Source organism: Triturus cristatus, chromosome 3_2, assembly GCF_964204655.1.
Source record: "Triturus cristatus chromosome 3_2, aTriCri1.1, whole genome shotgun sequence".
Classification (NCBI taxonomy): domain Eukaryota; kingdom Metazoa; phylum Chordata; class Amphibia; order Caudata; family Salamandridae; genus Triturus; species Triturus cristatus.
In genome coordinates, this window is record NC_140584.1 from 557,535,073 (window position 1) to 557,556,640 (window position 21,568).

The 21,568-nt window shown below is 47.2% G+C and overlaps 1 long non-coding RNA gene across 1 annotated transcript in view; it reads left to right on the forward strand.

Annotated features, from left to right (window-relative positions):
• The window catches only part of LOC146857694 (uncharacterized), a 98,083-nt gene that overhangs the window by 11,870 nt on the left and 64,645 nt on the right, over window positions 1–21,568 (forward strand). The gene's annotated exons all lie outside the window — the stretch shown is intronic.

Genomic DNA, 21,568 nt, shown 5'->3' on the forward strand with positions numbered 1-21,568 from the left:
GGGAAATCTGCACGCCAACCTTCCGAACCCCTCCCAGATCGTCGTCGAAGGCAGCGGTCCGGGTGAGTGAACCGTCACGCCCTCCTTCCTCAAGACCCGTTGGTTTACAGGTGATAAGTCCCTGGAGGGTCTCTCCCTATCATCACCTTCTACCTCCGTTATACTTGCTCCTTCGGAACCGGTACCGCAGCGCTCCCCAGCCCCAAGGATTCCTGGGCTTGGAGTAGAAGCGCGGGCACCAGTTACTCTCCTTCCGGTTCTGTGCTACAAAACCGCCTTCCCGCGCTCCCCAGCCCCACGGATACCTGGGCTCGGAGTCGAAGCGCTGGTGGTTATTCCTTGCTATCAGTACCAGTTCTTTCAGATCTCATCACTACGTGGTGCGCCCAGGCCCCAAGGATTCCTGGGTCTGGAGCGTTCTACCATTCCGACTAGGGCGCAGCGTCAATAAACTCATTGGGCTGAAGCGCTCGTAGCCGGTGTTCGCGGCCCCATCAATCTCTCTGGCCAAGAAGGAGATCGGACTTCGCGGCCCTGCCAGGCAACGAAGAAACAGACACCCCCTACCTCGTCTAGGGAGGAGAAAGAGACAGGTGATTAGAGGAAGCTCCGTGGAACGTATTCCAGCTCAGAGAGAGACAGTATCGTTCCTAACCCTCTCCTTCTCTCGTTTCAGGACCCTTTCCCTGCGGTCTCCTCCCTTCCTTCCCTCACCCACCTGTCTCCCAAACCCGAGGGTCTGTTATACAAAACCGGGTTGGGGACGGATGGGAGGGGGACCCCCTATAGCATCAGCGTCATCCTGAGGAGCAGACTCGAGGAGCCACGCGACACCACCATACCTGCCCTGGTGGAGCTGAGGGGAGCCTGAGGCCATAGCGATATTGTGCAGCTGAGTCAAGGTCCTAAGGGGTGCTGGAAGAGGCCTGGGGTGCGTAGGGGACCCCAGATGAACAATACTGAAAGTGAAGTTGGGGTAACTTAATCCTGGCACTTCATCCATTGGAGGCTATGGACGCACTGCCAGATCTTGCTGGTACCACTGTTTGGGCGACCCTGGGGACATGCACAGCCTTGTTTGGCCTGGAAGTTGAAACCCATATAAGACTTAGTGTGTGCAGAAGAGGGTAGGAGGCATAGGATGTGTGATTGCCCTACTGAAAGTGCCCCCCATGGTAGAGGGGGGACATAGAAGCCACAATAACAAGAACCAAACAGCAGTAAAAAAAGGGGAGCTGAATACTCAACAGGCTGGTACACACATTGGGCTGCGATGAAGCAGAACAGCAGAGCCACTATGGGGAAACCAAGGACAGACAAGTCCATGCCACCCAAAGAGACACACCAGTTGGTACCAAGCCCTCTCTCAGAACATTAGAGGCTGTCCTCCAGGAGCAGTTGGAGCAGTTCAGCAAAATTCTGGGGTCAATTTTGGAAGTGAAAGGGACTCTTCAATCCAAGATCAATGGAGTGGCCGTGGGCATGGATTTCCTCAGGATGGACCACAGAAAACTTACAGATGTGATGACCGCAGCAGAGGGGAGGGTGGCACGCAGCAACCTGGACGCTGACATATATGACTCAAAGAGCTGGCAGAGGCAGTGGCCCACATTCAGGAGTGCAACAACAGGATGATGGATGGAATGCTTGAATTAATCTCAGTCACTGGAAATCACTGGTAATCCCAATCCTTTGTTTTTCACCAACCATGCCACCTCAGTTTGGATTCAGCCATATGCAAATCAGCCTTGACCTTGCTCCTTAAGGAAACAGTCAGGTCCAAACTGCCAGCCCGGGTTGTCTCTGAACTGGAATACAAGCAACCTAGGGCTGGTTTCACCCTTATTATGGGCTCATCAGCCAGGTATAACTTGATTCCAGTGGCATAGTGAGCACGGGACCCACATCTGGGCATACCCGTTGCACTTAAGAGGCGACTGCAGAAACAACAGGGTAATGGATTGAATGCTCAAATTAATCTCAGCCACTGGCATTTGCTCTGGGCCGCATCCAAATTCATTGTTTTTCCCCACCATGTCACATCTGTTTGGAGATAGCCATGTGCAAATCAGCCTTGACCCTGCTCTTCTTTGGAACAGTCCAGCCCGAACTGCTAGACCAGGTCCCCCCTCAACTGGAATAAAAGCAACCCAGGTAAATAGTCCTAAGATTTATGACATTCAAGGAATAGTTTAGAAACTAGTCACTAAATTACTGCTGAATGTGTTTTTGATTGATGTTGCTTATCACACATTTTCAATATATATTTGTAAAATTAACAGCACATGCCAGAACGTGCATTTGATGTAATAGCAACTCATCACTTGTTACATTTTCAATAACATATGTCTTCCAACTAAAATGAAAAAGGGGTCACCGTGCTGAAAGACATGATCCTAACAACATCAGATGAATGCTGAGATGCTGGATGGTGACCCGACTCTTGAGGAGCTCACGGTGGCCCTCACAGCATTGCAGAGTGTTGAAACACCAGGACCTAATGGGCTCCCAGTAGAGCTGTTCAAACGATTGGCTGGGTTAGTGCGCCCACACTTATTGTAAATGTTCGAGGCAGCCCTCATGCAGAAGCAGCTGCCACCTGACCTTCGGCATGCATTAATTACGGCAGTATGCAAAGATGGAAGTCAAAAATGAACTGCGGGCCTTACTGCCCAATCTTGCTTCTTAATGTAAAGACTGAATTACTAGCTGCCATATTGACTCATAGGCTCAATAAAGTCATCACATATACTGATACTGAAAAACAATTTGATTCAGTCCACTGGCCATATTTGGCCTTGGGTTTGAAACACTTTGGAGGCAGACTCCGCTTTCACAGTTGGGTGGTCCTGCTATACGCAGAATCCACAGCATCAGAGTGAATGGCAGGTGGTGTCTGAGACTTTCTCATTAGGGCAAGCGCCGGATCAGGGATCCCCCCCCCTCTTTGCCCTGTGCATGGAGCTACTAACAGCCTGGATTGGTTGGAAAAAAAGACACCAGTGGTAGAGGAGCGATGACCGAATTGGAGAAAGAAATGATCTCCCTATATGCTGATGACATTATTCTCTCTATATCAGATCCTGAAATTATGCTGAGCCCCCTCCTGGAGATCTTCAGAACCTTTGGAGACTACTCTAGCCATAGAATAAACTGGCATATGTTGGTGCTATTCCGACAAGGAACCTGGGACTGAGAGGATGTGGTCAGGGTCCCCTATGGGTAGCAGACGATGGCTTCAAATATTTAGCAATTTTTGCCACCGCAAATCCAGAGCAGTTCAGGAAGGTTCTCAACCGGCCTAAGAGTAAAATTGAACTTTTATGGGAATCTGATTTGCAGCGTTCCCTCTCTACTCATACTTGGAATTCCATTTGGGCATGGATACATTACACCTCTTGAACTGCCAGTACCACCCAAACCCTTTACTATTTTTATCAAAGGTTTTACTTCACTCCATTATCACTCTCCAAGTATAGTTCTGATATGTCCCCGAACTGCTGGTCTTGTAAAAACACCCCAGGCAAATTCGTACACTCCTTTGCTCTTCACCCTATTATTGCCTCGTTTTGGACCAAGGTCTGCAAATCAATTTCCTCCATCTGTTCCATCAATTTTCCTTTTGATATCTACTCCATCTTTTTGGGTAGCAACTCTGTGATTTGGTTTGGTGCTCATAGGATGGGCTTGTTTGTGGAATTGTTAATTACTATTGCCTTTCAGGTAATCACTTCTAGCTGGAAGGATGCCAATAAGGTATTTTTTTTCTGCTAGGTGGAACCTTCTTTGTTATCATCACAGGCTGGATAGAGCTTCTGCCACCATATCTCAGGAACTTCTTCGAAAAGATGCCTTGTGGTCTCCACTCACAAACTATGTATCCTCCTCTGCATTACGTCAGAAAGACAGATCTTTTGTCTTTCAGCCACCTTGAGTATTATTTTTTTTAAATTTCTCTTAAGTAGTTCCTATAAGTCAATGTTTGGTTCTTACTCTGTGTTACTAACTATGTCCCGATTGTATTTAGATCTTCCTTCATATGATATTTGGTTAAGACGTCGATTTCTTTTGCCCCCCCCCCTGTTGTTAATCGCCTTTCCCCTCTTCCTTCTCTCTCTCTCCTCCCATACTGAAAAGTGTAAAATGCTATTTGTTAAGGTGCATAACTAGCTATTATTGCTTTAAATCTTTGGTTTTAGTTTTATATAATGGTAGTTTTTTGAGTTGTTACTCTAATTTGCTTATACACTTTGTTTGATACAACTGTTAATGTGATGTTGCACCTATGTTTATATTTGCTTAAATAAAGCTTAAATAAAGCTCTTTAAACTCAAACAAATTAAGTAACTAAATTAATAACACACATTGTACAAGTCTTTCATATTGCAGTACTTCCCAACATTTATATATATATATATATATATATATATATATATATATATATATATATATTTATATATATATATATATTCACTGAAAAAACCATAGGTTTCACACATGTTATAGTTAGCTGGACATTTTACTGATAAAAAACCAATGAAATTCCCCCGTTATAGTTACTGTAGGCAACTATAACTCACGCGACCGTAATCCTCTGCTGATGCTAATACTGTATTTAGACACTTATTTGCCCATATCTTCTTCCATTAAATTTTAGCTATACATATATTACAAATATTTTTTTTTCATAAAGACACATATGTCATCAGCAGAGGATTACGGTCGCGTGAGTTATAGTTGCCTACAGTAACTATAACGGGGGAATTTCATTGGTTTTTTATCAGTAAAATGTCCAGCTAGCTATAACATGTGTGAAACCTATGGTTTTTTCAGTGAATTTGCAAGGTTTTTTAAATGCTAATTCCTAACTATAACGTGTGTGAAACCTATGGTTTTTTCAGTGAATATATATATATATATATATTCACTGAAAAAAACATAGGTTTCAGGGGTGTTATAGTTAGCTGGATTTTCACTTGTACAAAACCATTGAAATTCCCCCGTTATAGTTAGTTCAGCTGACTATAACTCGCGCGCCCGCAATGCACTGCTGATGACGTCACATTTTCCATCACTCATGACATGGTCAGTGACATCACTCATGACATCACTGATGACATCTCAAATGACATCACTCATGACATCATCCAGTGAATGTGTGTTTTTCTGAAAATTAAATATGTTTTATATATGTATAAACAACCGCAATGGACCGCACTCCGCTAGCTCCTCCTCCGGGTCGCCCCAAGGGAAGCTGGTACATGAAGTTCTTGAGTGGTTCACCCCAGTGGGTGCAAGTAAGTACTTGTTGAACTGATGATCTCTGATGGAGTTCTTGAGTGGTTCACCCCAGTGGGTGCAAGTAAGTACTTGTTGAACTGATGATCTCTAGACCCGATACATGTCCCGGGTTTAAAAATATCGCCCGAGACATGGCTCGGGTTTCGGGATAACTTCCCTCCTCAGTAGAGAAAATAGTTAGGGGTGGAAGAGAGGGCCGCCAAACAACCGTCAAGGGCCTCAGTGCCCGCACAGGCACGCAGGTGCGTCGTCCAGGAGCTCGTCAGCCCAAAGCTCAAAGGAGCCATCTTTATAAACAACCGCAATGGACCGCACTCCGCTAGCTCCTCCTCCGGGTCGCCCCAAGGGAAGCTGGTACATGAAGTTCTTGAGTGGTTCACCCCAGTGGGTGCAAGTAAGTACTTGTTGAACTGATGATCTCTGATGGAGTTCTTGAGTGGTTCACCCCAGTGGGTGCAAGTAAGTACTTGTTGAACTGATGATCTCTAGACCCGATACATGTCCCGGGTTTTAAAATATCGCCCGAGACATGGCTCGGGTTTCGGGATAACTTCCCTCCTCAGTAGAGAAAATAGTTAGGGGTGGAAGAGAGGGCCGCCAAACAACCGTCAAGGGCCTCAGTGCCCGCACAGGCACGCAGGTGCGTCGTCCAGGAGCTCGTCAGCCCAAAGCTCAAAGGAGCCATCTTTATAAACAACCGCAATGGACCGCACTCCGCTAGCTCCTCCTCCGGGTCGCCCCAAGGGAAGCTGGTACATGAAGTTCTTGAGTGGTTCACCCCAGTGGGTGCAAGTAAGTACTTGTTGAACTGATGATCTCTGATGGAGTTCTTGAGTGGTTCACCCCAGTGGGTGCAAGTAAGTACTTGTTGAACTGATGATCTCTAGACCCGATACATGTCCCGGGTTTTAAAATATCGCCCGAGACATGGCTCGGGTTTCGGGATAACTTCCCTCCTCAGTAGAGAAAATAGTTAGGGGTGGAAGAGAGGGCCGCCAAACAACCGTCAAGGGCCTCAGTGCCCGCACAGGCACGCAGGTGCGTCGTCCAGGAGCTCGTCAGCCCAAAGCTCAAAGGAGCCATCTTTATAAACAACCGCAATGGACCGCACTCCGCTAGCTCCTCCTCCGGGTCGCCCCAAGGGAAGCTGGTACATGAAGTTCTTGAGTGGTTCACCCCAGTGGGTGCAAGTAAGTACTTGTTGAACTGATGATCTCTGATGGAGTTCTTGAGTGGTTCACCCCAGTGGGTGCAAGTAAGTACTTGTTGAACTGATGATCTCTAGACCCGATACATGTCCCGGGTTTTAAAATATCGCCCGAGACATGGCTCGGGTTTCGGGATAACTTCCCTCCTCAGTAGAGAAAATAGTTAGGGGTGGAAGAGAGGGCCGCCAAACAACCGTCAAGGGCCTCAGTGCCCGCACAGGCACGCAGGTGCGTCGTCCAGGAGCTCGTCAGCCCAAAGCTCAAAGGAGCCATCTTTATAAACAACCGCAATGGACCGCACTCCGCTAGCTCCTCCTCCGGGTCGCCCCAAGGGAAGCTGGTACATGAAGTTCTTGAGTGGTTCACCCCAGTGGGTGCAAGTAAGTACTTGTTGAACTGATGATCTCTGATGGAGTTCTTGAGTGGTTCACCCCAGTGGGTGCAAGTAAGTACTTGTTGAACTGATGATCTCTAGACCCGATACATGTCCCGGGTTTTAAAATATCGCCCGAGACATGGCTCGGGTTTCGGGATAACTTCCCTCCTCAGTAGAGAAAATAGTTAGGGGTGGAAGAGAGGGCCGCCAAACAACCGTCAAGGGCCTCAGTGCCCGCACAGGCACGCAGGTGCGTCGTCCAGGAGCTCGTCAGCCCAAAGCTCAAAGGAGCCATCTTTATAAACAACCGCAATGGACCGCACTCCGCTAGCTCCTCCTCCGGGTCGCCCCAAGGGAAGCTGGTACATGAAGTTCTTGAGTGGTTCACCCCAGTGGGTGCAAGTAAGTACTTGTTGAACTGATGATCTCTGATGGAGTTCTTGAGTGGTTCACCCCAGTGGGTGCAAGTAAGTACTTGTTGAACTGATGATCTCTAGACCCGATACATGTCCCGGGTTTTAAAATATCGCCCGAGACATGGCTCGGGTTTCGGGATAACTTCCCTCCTCAGTAGAGAAAATAGTTAGGGGTGGAAGAGAGGGCCGCCAAACAACCGTCAAGGGCCTCAGTGCCCGCACAGGCACGCAGGTGCGTCGTCCAGGAGCTCGTCAGCCCAAAGCTCAAAGGAGCCATCTTTATAAACAACCGCAATGGACCGCACTCCGCTAGCTCCTCCTCCGGGTCGCCCCAAGGGAAGCTAGTACATGAAGTTCTTGAGTGGTTCACCCCAGTGGGTGCAAGTAAGTACTTGTTGAACTGATGATCTCTGATGGAGTTCTTGAGTGGTTCACCCCAGTGGGTGCAAGTAAGTACTTGTTGAACTGATGATCTCTAGACCCGATACATGTCCCGGGTTTTAAAATATCGCCCGAGACATGGCTCGGGTTTCGGGATAACTTCCCTCCTCAGTAGAGAAAATAGTTAGGGGTGGAAGAGAGGGCCGCCAAACAACCGTCAAGGGCCTCAGTGCCCGCACAGGCACGCAGGTGCGTCGTCCAGGAGCTCGTCAGCCCAAAGCTCAAAGGAGCCATCTTTATAAACAACCGCAATGGACCGCACTCCGCTAGCTCCTCCTCCGGGTCGCCCCAAGGGAAGCTGGTACATGAAGTTCTTGAGTGGTTCACCCCAGTGGGTGCAAGTAAGTACTTGTTGAACTGATGATCTCTGATGGAGTTCTTGAGTGGTTCACCCCAGTGGGTGCAAGTAAGTACTTGTTGAACTGATGATCTCTAGACCCGATACATGTCCCGGGTTTTAAAATATCGCCCGAGACATGGCTCGGGTTTCGGGATAACTTCCCTCCTCAGTAGAGAAAATAGTTAGGGGTGGAAGAGAGGGCCGCCAAACAACCGTCAAGGGCCTCAGTGCCCGCACAGGCACGCAGGTGCGTCGTCCAGGAGCTCGTCAGCCCAAAGCTCAAAGGAGCCATCTTTATAAACAACCGCAATGGACCGCACTCCGCTAGCTCCTCCTCCGGGTCGCCCCAAGGGAAGCTGGTACATGAAGTTCTTGAGTGGTTCACCCCAGTGTGTGCAAGTAAGTACTTGTTGAACTGATGATCTCTGATGGAGTTCTTGAGTGGTTCACCCCAGTGGGTGCAAGTAAGTACTTGTTGAACTGATGATCTCTAGACCCGATACATGTCCCGGGTTTTAAACCACTCAAGAACTCCATCAGAGATCATCAGTTCAACAAGTACTTACTTGCACCCACTGGGGTGAACCACTCAAGAACTTCATGTACCAGCTTCCCTTGGGGCGACCCGGAGGAGGGGCTAGCGGAGTGCGGTCCATTGCGGTTGTTTCTAAAAATGGCTCCCTCGAGCTTTGAGCTGACGAGCTCCTGGACGACGCACCTGTGTGCCTGTGCGGGCACTGAGGCCTTTGACGGTTGCTTGGCGGCCCTCTCTTCCACCCCTAACTATTTTCTCTACTGAGGAGGGAAGTTATCCCGAAACCCGAGCCATGTCTCGGGCGCTATTTTAAAACCCGGGACATGTATCGGGTCTAGAGATCATCAGTTCAACAAGTACTTACTTGCACCCACTGGGGTGAACCACTCAAGAACTCCATCAGAGATCATCAGTTCAACAAGTACTTACTTGCACCCACTGGGGTGAACCACTCAAGAACTTCATGTACCAGCTTCCCTTGGGGCGACCCGGAGGAGGGGCTAGCGGAGTGCGGTCCATTGCGGTTGTTTCTAAAAATGGCTCCCTCGAGCTTTGAGCTGACGAGCTCCTGGACGACGCACCTGCGTGCCTGTGCGGGCACTGAGGCCTTTGACGGTTGCTTGGCGGCCCTCTCTTCCACCCCTAACTATTTTCTCTACTGAGGAGGGAAGTTATCCCGAAACCCGAGCCATGTCTCGGGCGCTATTTTAAAACCCGGGACATGTATCGGGTCTAGAGATCATCAGTTCAACAAGTACTTACTTGCACCCACTGGGGTGAACCACTCAAGAACTCCATCAGAGATCATCAGTTCAACAAGTACTTACTTGCACCCACTGGGGTGAACCACTCAAGAACTTCATGTACCAGCTTCCCTTGGGGCGACCCGGAGGAGGGGCTAGCGGAGTGCGGTCCATTGCGGTTGTTTCTAAAAATGGCTCCCTCGAGCTTTGAGCTGACGAGCTCCTGGACGACGCACCTGCGTGCCTGTGCGGGCACTGAGGCCTTTGACGGTTGCTTGGCGGCCCTCTCTTCCACCCCTAACTATTTTCTCTACTGAGGAGGGAAGTTATCCCGAAACCCGAGCCATGTCTCGGGCGCTATTTTAAAACCCGGGACATGTATCGGGTCTAGAGATCATCAGTTCAACAAGTACTTACTTGCACCCACTGGGGTGAACCACTCAAGAACTCCATCAGAGATCATCAGTTCAACAAGTACTTACTTGCACCCACTGGGGTGAACCACTCAAGAACTTCATGTACCAGCTTCCCTTGGGGCGACCCGGAGGAGGGGCTAGCGGAGTGCGGTCCATTGCGGTTGTTTCTAAAAATGGCTCCCTCGAGCTTTGAGCTGACGAGCTCCTGGACGACGCACCTGCGTGCCTGTGCGGGCACTGAGGCCTTTGACGGTTGCTTGGCGGCCCTCTCTTCCACCCCTAACTATTTTCTCTACTGAGGAGGGAAGTTATCCCGAAACCCGAGCCATGTCTCGGGCGCTATTTTAAAACCCGGGACATGTATCGGGTCTAGAGATCATCAGTTCAACAAGTACTTACTTGCACCCACTGGGGTGAACCACTCAAGAACTCCATCAGAGATCATCAGTTCAACAAGTACTTACTTGCACCCACTGGGGTGAACCACTCAAGAACTTCATGTACCAGCTTCCCTTGGGGCGACCCGGAGGAGGGGCTAGCGGAGTGCGGTCCATTGCGGTTGTTTCTAAAAATGGCTCCCTCGAGCTTTGAGCTGACGAGCTCCTGGACGACGCACCTGCGTGCCTGTGCGGGCACTGAGGCCTTTGACGGTTGCTTGGCGGCCCTCTCTTCCACCCCTAACTATTTTCTCTACTGAGGAGGGAAGTTATCCCGAAACCCGAGCCATGTCTCGGGCGCTATTTTAAAACCCGGGACATGTATCGGGTCTAGAGATCATCAGTTCAACAAGTACTTACTTGCACCCACTGGGGTGAACCACTCAAGAACTCCATCAGAGATCATCAGTTCAACAAGTACTTACTTGCACCCACTGGGGTGAACCACTCAAGAACTTCATGTACCAGCTTCCCTTGGGGCGACCCGGAGGAGGGGCTAGCGGAGTGCGGTCCATTGCGGTTGTTTCTAAAAATGGCTCCCTCGAGCTTTGAGCTGACGAGCTCCTGGACGACGCACCTGCGTGCCTGTGCGGGCACTGAGGCCTTTGACGGTTGCTTGGCGGCCCTCTCTTCCACCCCTAACTATTTTCTCTACTGAGGAGGGAAGTTATCCCGAAACCCGAGCCATGTCTCGGGCGCTATTTTAAAACCCGGGACATGTATCGGGTCTAGAGATCATCAGTTCAACAAGTACTTACTTGCACCCACTGGGGTGAACCACTCAAGAACTCCATCAGAGATCATCAGTTCAACAAGTACTTACTTGCACCCACTGGGGTGAACCACTCAAGAACTTCATGTACCAGCTTCCCTTGGGGCGACCCGGAGGAGGGGCTAGCGGAGTGCGGTCCATTGCGGTTGTTTCTAAAAATGGCTCCCTCGAGCTTTGAGCTGACGAGCTCCTGGACGACGCACCTGCGTGCCTGTGCGGGCACTGAGGCCTTTGACGGTTGCTTGGCGGCCCTCTCTTCCACCCCTAACTATTTTCTCTACTGAGGAGGGAAGTTATCCCGAAACCCGAGCCATGTCTCGGGCGCTATTTTAAAACCCGGGACATGTATCGGGTCTAGAGATCATCAGTTCAACAAGTACTTACTTGCACCCACTGGGGTGAACCACTCAAGAACTCCATCAGAGATCATCAGTTCAACAAGTACTTACTTGCACCCACTGGGGTGAACCACTCAAGAACTTCATGTACCAGCTTCCCTTGGGGCGACCCGGAGGAGGGGCTAGCGGAGTGCGGTCCATTGCGGATGTTTTATATATGTATATCTCAAGATCGATGGAAGAATAAATGGGTATATAAGTGTCTAAATGGATGATTTGTTTTTGAAAAATTGATTGTGTAACTGACTGATTAAGTGTATCATAGTGAATACATGGCTTAGTGAGTAATGTTTAAATATGTAAATATCTGTATCAGTCTCTCACGTTGTGTATAAGTGGCTGCATGGGTTGGTGAGTAGCTACATGGGTGTCTATATAGGTTATTAGTTGGTTTTTTGAGTATCAGTCTGAGTGTCTGCATGGTTCGGTGGGGGGTATTACGTAGTGCATAGGTGCATGAATGAGTGACTCACTGTTTGTATGTGTTGAAGACAGCATGTGTGCAGGACTGTATGGGTGGATGAGTGTGTGTATGGGTGTGTTAGTGAGTGAATGACTGTCTCAATAGTGTCTTTATGAGTAACTACATATGTTTTAAACTAGTATATGTGACTATTGGTGTATATATAAGTGAGTATATGTGAGAGTGAGAGATTGAAAGAGTTCCTGTATGAATAAGTATGTGTTTCTATAAGTGATTGTTTAAAAGACTAAGTATGTGTAAGTTTCCGTAGAAGTAAGTGTGGTGGTGTGTGTATAACTGTATATGCAAGTAAATGTATGTTTGATTCTTTATTAGCATGAGTGACTATGTGTGTGAGTAACTCTATGGATGAGTGGCATTGTGTAACAGGATGTATAGGTGTATGAGTACATATGATGAGTGAGTACATGTATGAGTGACTGTATAGGACTGTTGGTGAATGAGTGGATGTGTATGTGGATCTTAGAATTACTGAAGAGGTTGTTGTAACTGGTATTGGTATGTCCATTGTTTTGAAAAGTTTAGTCTCTATTTTTGAATGTGTGTATCAAAGGTTATATTAGGGTGAGAGGAGGTCTGCCACTCTATCACAAGGATGATGTCATCAGTGATGTCATCAGTGATGTCATTTGAGATGTCATCAGTGATGTCATGAGTGATGTCACTGACCATGTCATGAGTGATGTAATATGTGACGTCATCAGCAGTGCATTGCGGGCGCGTGAGTTATAGTTAGCTGAACTAACTATAACGGGGGAATTTCAATGGTTTTGTACAAGTGAAAAGTCCAGCTAACTATAACACCCCTGAAACCTATGGTTTTTTCAGTGAATTTCTGAGGTTTTTTAAATGCTAATTCCTAACTATAACGTGCCTGAAACCTATGTTTTTTTCTATGAATTTCAAAGGTTTTTTTAAATGCTAATTTCTAACTATGCCTACAGAGATAGGACATGTGAAGAAAGAAGAAAAAATGCACAGAAAGAAAAAAAAGAAGTGCAGAAAGAAGCAACAGAAGTCCTCAAAGATGAAGAAAAGTGCAGGAAGAAGGATGACGTGTAGAAAGAACAAAAAGAAGAGCAGAAAGAAGCCTTGTTGCAAATTCATCCTGTACCCTCAACTTTTTCAGACGGATACTGGTGGTAACTGAGTCTGACAAACCAGTCCTAGAGCCAGTGCTATGTTAAAAGACACTTAGAATACAGTGAAAACACCAACATACACTAGGGAACATTATGCGTTGAGGTCCCCCTGTGATTAGCATGACCTCCTCTGTAAGCCCCTAGTATATAATAGGGCAGGGGGATTAAAACTACCTCTTAAAACAGGCCACAGGGCGTTTTTGCACACGTTAACTCAGGCCCTGTCCCCTCCCTTCACCACTGTGTAAACACGCCCTGTGTCCGTTTTTAGTTGGGAGATTAAGTTCATTTGAATCCTGAGGCTCCCTAGGGTCCAACTAGCCCACTAGGTACCTCCAGTAAGTGCCACAGAGCTGCGTTGCAGAGAGGTGTAAAAAGTGGCACGGCCTGGACCACCTCTCTGCAATGCAGCCCAGTGGCGCTTACTGGAAGCACTTGGTGGGCTAGTTAGCCCCCAGGGGCCCTCAGTATTGAATGAAAATTATATCCCCAATTTAAAACGTGCCATAGTGCGTGTTTGCACACGTCACCTCAGGCCCCGTCCCCTCCCTTCACCACTGTGTAAACGCGCCCTGTGGCTGTTCTAAGTTGAGAGATTAAGTCCCCTTCAATCCTAAGGGTCCCTAGGGTCAAACTAGACCACTAGGTACCTCCAGTAAGTGCCACAGAGCTGCGTTGCAGAGAGGTGTAAAAAGGGGCTTGGCCTCAGAACACCTGTCTGCAGCGCAGCTCCCTGGCGCATACTAGAGAAGCCTGTTGGGCTAGTTGGCCCTCAGGGACCCTCAGTATTGAAGGGGAATTAATTCCCCAACTTACAACTCGCCAGGGGGCGCATTTGCAGAGTGCTGCAAGGAGGGGGCGTGGCCTCCGGCACGATGCCAGTCTTTTATTTAATTAAATTTTTTAAGAAGGGGGGCTGTGTGGTTCCCCTTCTTATTCTAATTTATTTGCCCTGATGACCCCATCCCCCAGGGCCTGTCTCCTAATTGTATTTTTTTGACCCCAATCCCCAGGGCCGGCCACTGTTTTTTATTATTTTAAAAAATATTTATTTATAGACACACCTAGGACATGCTGGACAAACCGTACGTACCTCTCACCATGACGATTTGCGTGATATTCATTAAAAGGCGACTATGCATACAATGAATCCACGTGGAATGTATTTACACCACTAGTGAAGCTCTGACATGTCTGATGCCCTACCGTGCCTAATCCCGGTAGACACCCTTGTCGTTTATTTATATAAACATGGGTAGCTATTGACGGGCATATTTAATACACATGCACACCAAGCCATTCAAAGGGGATACAACAAAAATTCAACCAAAACTATGCAAGAAACCCCCCTCACGGTTAATAAAACACACATCCACTGCCGGATGTGTAATACTTTTTATTTTACTCTCTGGAAAGGGGACGAACATCACTTGAGAGTCCAGCGCGCTCCTGGCAGAGCCCAATGCTGTGTTACACCCACCATTGCCTGCTGAGTGCCACACACCTCTGTGTTGTATTCCACTAGCTAGTGCATATGCTATGACATTCTCTAGCCCATGTGCACTGTAACACCACCCCGTGAATATGTCATGCCACACTTGTCTTCGCACGGGTTATATTGCCCCATCTAACGTGCCTTCCTCGATGCCTATGTTATAACGCACAGTGCTATGCCATAAATATTACAATCTGGGATCCATATCTTTGTCACAGTGCATATCAACGTTACACTCCCCAGCACATATTTTATATTACAACTTTAGAGACTAGTTAGGTTACACAACACTGCCCTGTGCATATTACACTCCAAGGCGCATATCGCATAGCACGCGCTAGTGCCTGTGCTATCTCGCGCTTTCCAATGAATCTGTCATTGCGCACAATGTATTGCACATTATATTTCACGCCCGGTTCATCTTATATCACACTTTTTGGTGCATAGTTTATACCATACACTATCTCTAGTTTTCATTTTCAATCGTGCTCTCAGGACTATGTTTTATATAACACTGTGTTCACCTACCCTTTTCACGGGCATTACATTTTGCGATAGGGGGTGGAGGGTCAGGGTGTGTTTCTGCCAAGTGAGCCCGGAGTCACAGTCACAAACGTCCTCTTCTTCCTGAATAAAAGTGAGATTATGCTGCATACTTGTTCATATTTTAAGTAGTTCGCACAGACACACGTTTTAAAAACAATAAAGTTCCTAATACCCGCCTTCTCTGAACAGTTAGCTTGCTGCCCCATCCCCCTCCTCCGAATCCTCTGTTGTGTGAATCCATGGACTAGCCTCCTCCCTCCTGCCATGCTATGCCCCATCATTGACCTCCTGCTTAAACTCTGTGCTTAGCTTGCTGCCCCTATTCTCCTTCCCCCTGCCCTCCGATGTCTTTGTGCATGCCCCTGCTCCATCCTTTTTGCCCACCATGTTCCATGGACCTGCCTGTCCTATCTACTCTGAGTGTTCTGTTGAGCTGCCACTTCCCTCCCACCTGCCTAGCATTGTCAGATGACTGTAACCTGTCCCTGCCACCTCCACCCTGCCTGTCCACATGCCATGCCCCTATCCTCTTCCTCCTGTCCTACATGGTCCATTGTACTGCCACACCCTTCTGCCCTCCCTGGTCTGTTGTGCTGCAACTGCTCCTCCTGCCTGCCCCGTGCGGTCTGTTGTGAGGCCCCTTCCCCTGAACTTTCTTGTCTGTGCACAGGTCCTGACCCTCCCTTCTATCCTCCATCGTCCTTTGTGCATGCCCCTGCACCCTCCTTCTTGCCCATCATAGCCATTGTGCTGCCACTAACCCTCCCACTTGCCATGCATGGTCTTCTGTGCTGCCATGGCCCCTCCCACCTTCCCTGTGTGGTCAGTTAGCTGCCCCTGAACCCCTCCCACCTTCCCTCCATGGTCTGTGTGTATGCCATCACAGTCTCACTATTGCTCTTCATGGTGTGTCTTGCTTCTAGTGCCCATCCTGCCTGACCTCCATGGCTATCTTGCTGCTCCTGCCCTGCCCCCTTGCCCCCAGCCCTCTGTTTACATGTGCAGACCCCTACTCCCTCCCTCCTGGCTTGTCTGTTCCATTGTAATGCCCCTGATCCGTCCCTCCTGCCCTTTATGGTCTGTTATGCTGCAGCTTTCTCTCCTGTCTGTCCATTATGGTCAGCTAGCTACCATTGCCTCTTGCCCCTCTGTTCTCTGTTGTCCATGTGCATGGTCCTGTCCCCTCCCTCTTGCTTTCTATGGATTGTTGTGCTGCACTCCCGTCCCGCATGCCCTGTGTGGTGTATTGTGCTGCTGCAAACCCTGATGCCTGCCCTGCAGGGTCAGTTTGGGGCACCTCTCCATGTCCCTACTATCCTCTGTTATCCAAGTCCATGTCCCTACCCCATTTCCTTCCATGATCCAATGTACCATACTTGCGAACATTTTGAACTTGGTAAGAGGGAGATTTTGAAAAAAAACTGGGGTATTGATTTTCCCCTTTGAGTTACATTGAAAAAGAGGAGATTGTAGACAGGAGACAGATCAAATAAAGCCCATTTGAGCTTAAAAACATTGGACGTTTCCTGGCTGAATCGGGTCTGTTGGCATGTATGGTTGTACTACCATTGCCTCTTCCTTCTGCCCACAATGGTCTATTACATTGCCACAGCCTCTCTTGCAAGTCCTGTATTGTTGGTTTGTTGCCCCTGCCCCCCTTTCCACTGCCCTCCATAGTCTGTTGTGCTGCCACGGCCCTTCCTGCCTGCTCATTGTCGTTAAATTGTTGCCTTTGCACCCTCCTACCTGCCTTCAATTTTCAGAGTCCGTGCCCCTGGCCTCTGCCTCTCAACAGTATCCTAATGAACAACTAGATTGCTAACATTCTATATTTATTACAAAAGTGTGGAACGCCTGACGTCATCTTGATGTAATCAAAACTGTAATACCTAGAGCATTTCATTTAGAATTTACATATATGAGAGGATCTTATTGGCATCAAAATTATGGTTAGTGCTCTAAAAGACTAAAATAAGGACATATTTTCTGAGTTTTCAAATAGCGACAAAGCACTTTAAAATTATTTGTTACCTTTATGTTTTTTTATCCAGTTGACCACTTGATTGAATGTTGCACTTAGGGGAGAGGATGTGGTGTTACTTCCAGAACTGCAGACTTTGCAACTGGTGAACCAGGTTGGAGTTTCTGCTTCAGCTCGACATTCTGTGATTCTGGTCAAATCACTTAGTCTCCCCATGTCTACGACCGAAATGAATTTGTTCTTGTGTGATGTAACCAATGCTCATGTAAAGCACTCCAATACCTGACAAGTCTGCACTATATAACACTGCAAAAACACAAAATAATAAGTGTTTTGCACACTTCTGTCATTGGGCTATATTTGGGCTACATCTGGGTGATTTTAAGCTACATATGGGCTCTTTTGTCTCCGGTGGCCATCTTGGGAGATTTATTTGTTATGAAGTTTCCTAATTTCCTCATGTACTGCAGTCTCCTCAGTAGGAAATGCTTTCAGTTTTTTACTTTGATTCCATCATGAAGGTATTCAGATATGTCACACATTTGCCATAAATTCTGAATGTTAGCACTCTAGTTGCTCATTAGATCACTGTAGTAAAACTACTGTTCACCATGGAAGTCTGCTCCTGGTATTAAAAGTGCATGTTTCAGTATGCATGTCAGAATTTTTTAATGAAATAGAAGAGGATTTGAGAAGTCACTCAAAATGTGCCCTCATTTTCTTTCTTCAGCATTAATCATAATTTCTATGGCAAAATGAACCCCCTCATTGTGTTCCTTTTTAAATTAAATGTTTTAAGAGTTACCACTTTAATCCAAGCAAGATGGCTTCAGGTGTGCCATACGTTTATCATAAGTAGGACTGTTAGCGCTCTAGTTGTTCTTTGGAACACTCTGGGAAGCTGCAGTAGAACACAAAGGAATCAACTGACAGTCTCTGCCCTTGTTGGATGTACATGTTTTACTGAGAATGTCAGACTTCATTCTCACATGACTGAGAAAGATAATGTGAATTTACAGAAAATAAGCTCTCAGTTTAGCTTATAGATCACCTTCCAAACCTCTGTGGGAAAAGCATGAGAAAATATTTTTCTCTCAATCATGATATCCCAGCAGAAGGCTTTTTCACATGGTGAAATCACCTTAGAACATACCACAATTCCTAAAATGAGTATGGTACCATCAGCAAATGATTTATAATGTAACTAAAGTCTTAAAACCTTCTATTAACTGCAATGCTTTTTAATGAGGTGCTATCATGTATATTGGTCCCAAGATGGCAGCCAACACTTCTTGGATGAAGTGCTGACAGCCAATCAGATCTCAGGATGAGATGTGTGGTTAGGCTCCGCCCACATATGTATATGATTTTACTTTTGATTTTTTCAGGAACTACTAAACAGATTGACACCAGACCTGCAAAAGGCACTTCCCTGACCTGAGGACTACCTCTCTGCCAAACTTCAAGTAATTCTGTTCAGCCGTTCAGGCTGTACCTTCGACTAAAGGTCCTATGGAAAAATGCATGGGGAAAACGTGTTTTGGGACCCCCCTTTTTTCTCGGCCCCCGCTAGACGAATCACCCCGAGACTTTCAGGGTAGGAGCGGAGCGGAGTGCCCCATCTATTTTGAAAATTTTGCGAGGATTCGTCAACTGGCGCCAAAGTTATTCCCAATAGAATGTTGCGTATTTCCTATGGAAACACGGTCCTAACTATAACTATCTACTGGCGACCGCCAGTAGATAATAAAAAAATACATATATATATATATATATTCACTGAAAAAACCATAGGTTTCACACACGTTATAGTTAGCTGGACATTTCACTCATACAAAACCATTGAAATTCCCCCGTTATAGTTAGTTCAGCTAACTATAACTTGCGCGACCGCAATCCACTGCTGATGACGTCACATATCACATCACTCATGACATGGTCAGTGACATTACTCATGACATCACTGATGACATCTCAAATGACATCACTGATGACATTGGCGACATCGTGGTGCCCTGCATTCCGCACAATCACTGGATTTTCCACCCTTTACCTACCTGGACAAATAACAGCATTCTGGGAACTGTGGTTCACAGGCACCATGTGAGCTGCAGCAGGTGAGCGAAAGGCACTTGCTTTGGGGGCGGAGCGGATCACAACCAATCACTTTGTGGCAGGACATAGAAATGCACGAAGTCAAACATACCTCCTGAACACTGTTGGCGCTGAAGAAGGCTATTCTAGCCGAAATGCATTCGCCGTTGCTGTACAATTGAATAAAGATGCCCCCGTGGTCTCCCCTACTGTGGCCTCTTCTCTTTCCTTGGAGGAGTTTACGGTGATATTTTAGCGCGCTCACCAGTAACGCGCTTCTGGGGTCCCCGCATCGCCAAGTTGGCCTGGTTTTCGCTGGTTTCTGCTGCGGCGGATTTCTTTCGTTTCCAAGTGATTGGATGAACCAGTACCCATCTCCAGGTCCGGGAGAAGAGAAGGCGGTGTTGGAGTCATTTACTCCACTCTGGGTGGTATGGACCGCCATACTTACCCCCGCCGGATGGATTCCTGAACTTATGGGGGTTGATGCGGTTGGGGACCCAGGGGGGCGCCTCATTTCTAGTACTCTGAAAGCAGGAAATTGGTTTTGGCGACATCGTGGTGCCCTGCATTCCGCACAATCACTGGATTTTCCACCCTTTACCTACCTGGACAAACAACAGCATTCTGGGAACTGTGGTTCACAGGCACCATGTGAGCTGCAGCAGGTGAGCGAAAGGCACTTGCTTTGGGGGCGGAGCGGATCACAACCAATCACTTTGTGGCAGGACATAGAAATGCACGAAGTCAAACATACCTCCTGAACACTGTTGGCGCTGAAGAAGGCTATTCTAGCCGAAATGCATTTGCCGTTGCTGTACATTTGAATAAAGATGTCCCCGTGGTCTCCCCTACTGTGGCCTCTTCTCTTTCCTTGGAGGAGTTTACGGTGATATTTTAGCGCGCTCACCAGTAACGCGCTTCTGGGGTCCCCGCATCGCCAAGTTGGCCTGGTTTTCGCTGGTTTCTGCTGCGGCGGATTTCTTTCGTTTCCAAGTGATTGGATGAACCAGTACCCACCTCCAGGTCCGGGAGAAGAGAAGGCGGTGTTGGAGTCATTTACTCCACTCTGGGTGGTATGGAACGCCATACTTACCCCCGCTGGATGGATTCCTGAACTTTTGGGGGTTGATGCGGTTGGGGACCCAGGGGGGCGCCTCATTTCTAGTACTCTGAAAGCAGGAAATTTGATTTGGCGACATCGTGGTGCCCTGCATTCCACACTATCACTGGATTTTCCACCCTTTACCTACCTGGACAAACAACAGCATTCTGGGACCTGTGATTCACAGGCACCATTTGAGCTGCAGCAGGTGAGCGAAAGGCACTTGCTTTGGGGGCGGAGCGGATCACAACCAATCACTTTGTGGCAGGACATAGAAATGCACGAAGTCAAACATACCTCCTGAACACTGTTGGCGCTGAAGAAGGCTATTCTAGACGAAATGCATTCGCCGTTGCTTTACATTTGAATAAAGATGCCCCCGTGGTCTCCCCCACTGTGGCCTCTTCTCTTTCCTTGGAGGAGTTTACGGTGAGATATATATATATATATATATATATATATATATATATATATATATTCACTGAAAAAACCATAGGTTTCACACATGTTATAGTTAGCTGGACATTTTACTGATAAAAAACCAATGAAATTCCCCCGTTATAGTTACTGTAGGCAACTATAACTCACGCGACCGCAATCCTCTGCTGATGCTAATACTGTATTTAGACACTTATTTGCCCATATCTTCTTCCATTTAATTTTAGCTATACATATATTACAAATATTTTTTTTTCATAAAGACACATATGTCATCAGCAGAGGATTACGGTCGCGTGAGTTATAGTTGCCTACAGTAACTATAACGGGGGAATTTCATTGGTTTTTTATCAGTAAAATGTCCAGCTAACTATAACATGTGTGAAACCTATGGTTTTTTCAGTGAATTAGCAAGGTTTTTTAAATGCTATTTCCTAACTATAACGTGTGTGAAACCTATGGTTTTTTCAGTGAATTTGTACGGTTTTTTAAATGCTAAGTTACTTTACACCATTTGTGGCGTGCGCGCCCACTTAACGCAGTTCGTTCCGTGCACGGTTTTTAGCAACTTTAATAAGCCCTGTACATTTGGTGGCCTTCGGCCACCAAAAGCACAGGGGGTGAGGTCAATGTGGATAGTGTTTTTTTTATTTCGATTTTATAATTTCATGTTGCCAAAATTACGTTTTTTTTCTCTATTAATAAGCCCTGCACATTTGGTGCCCTGCGGCCACCAAAAGCACAGGGGGTGGGGTAAGTGTGGATAGTGTTTTTTTTATTTTTATTTTTTTACCGTAAGCGTACGGTAAGCTTACGGTAAGCGTACGGTAAGCGTACGGTAAGCGTACCCCGCGAAATTGCCGAAAAAAAAATAAAACCGTTTTTGCTCTTGGGGGATGT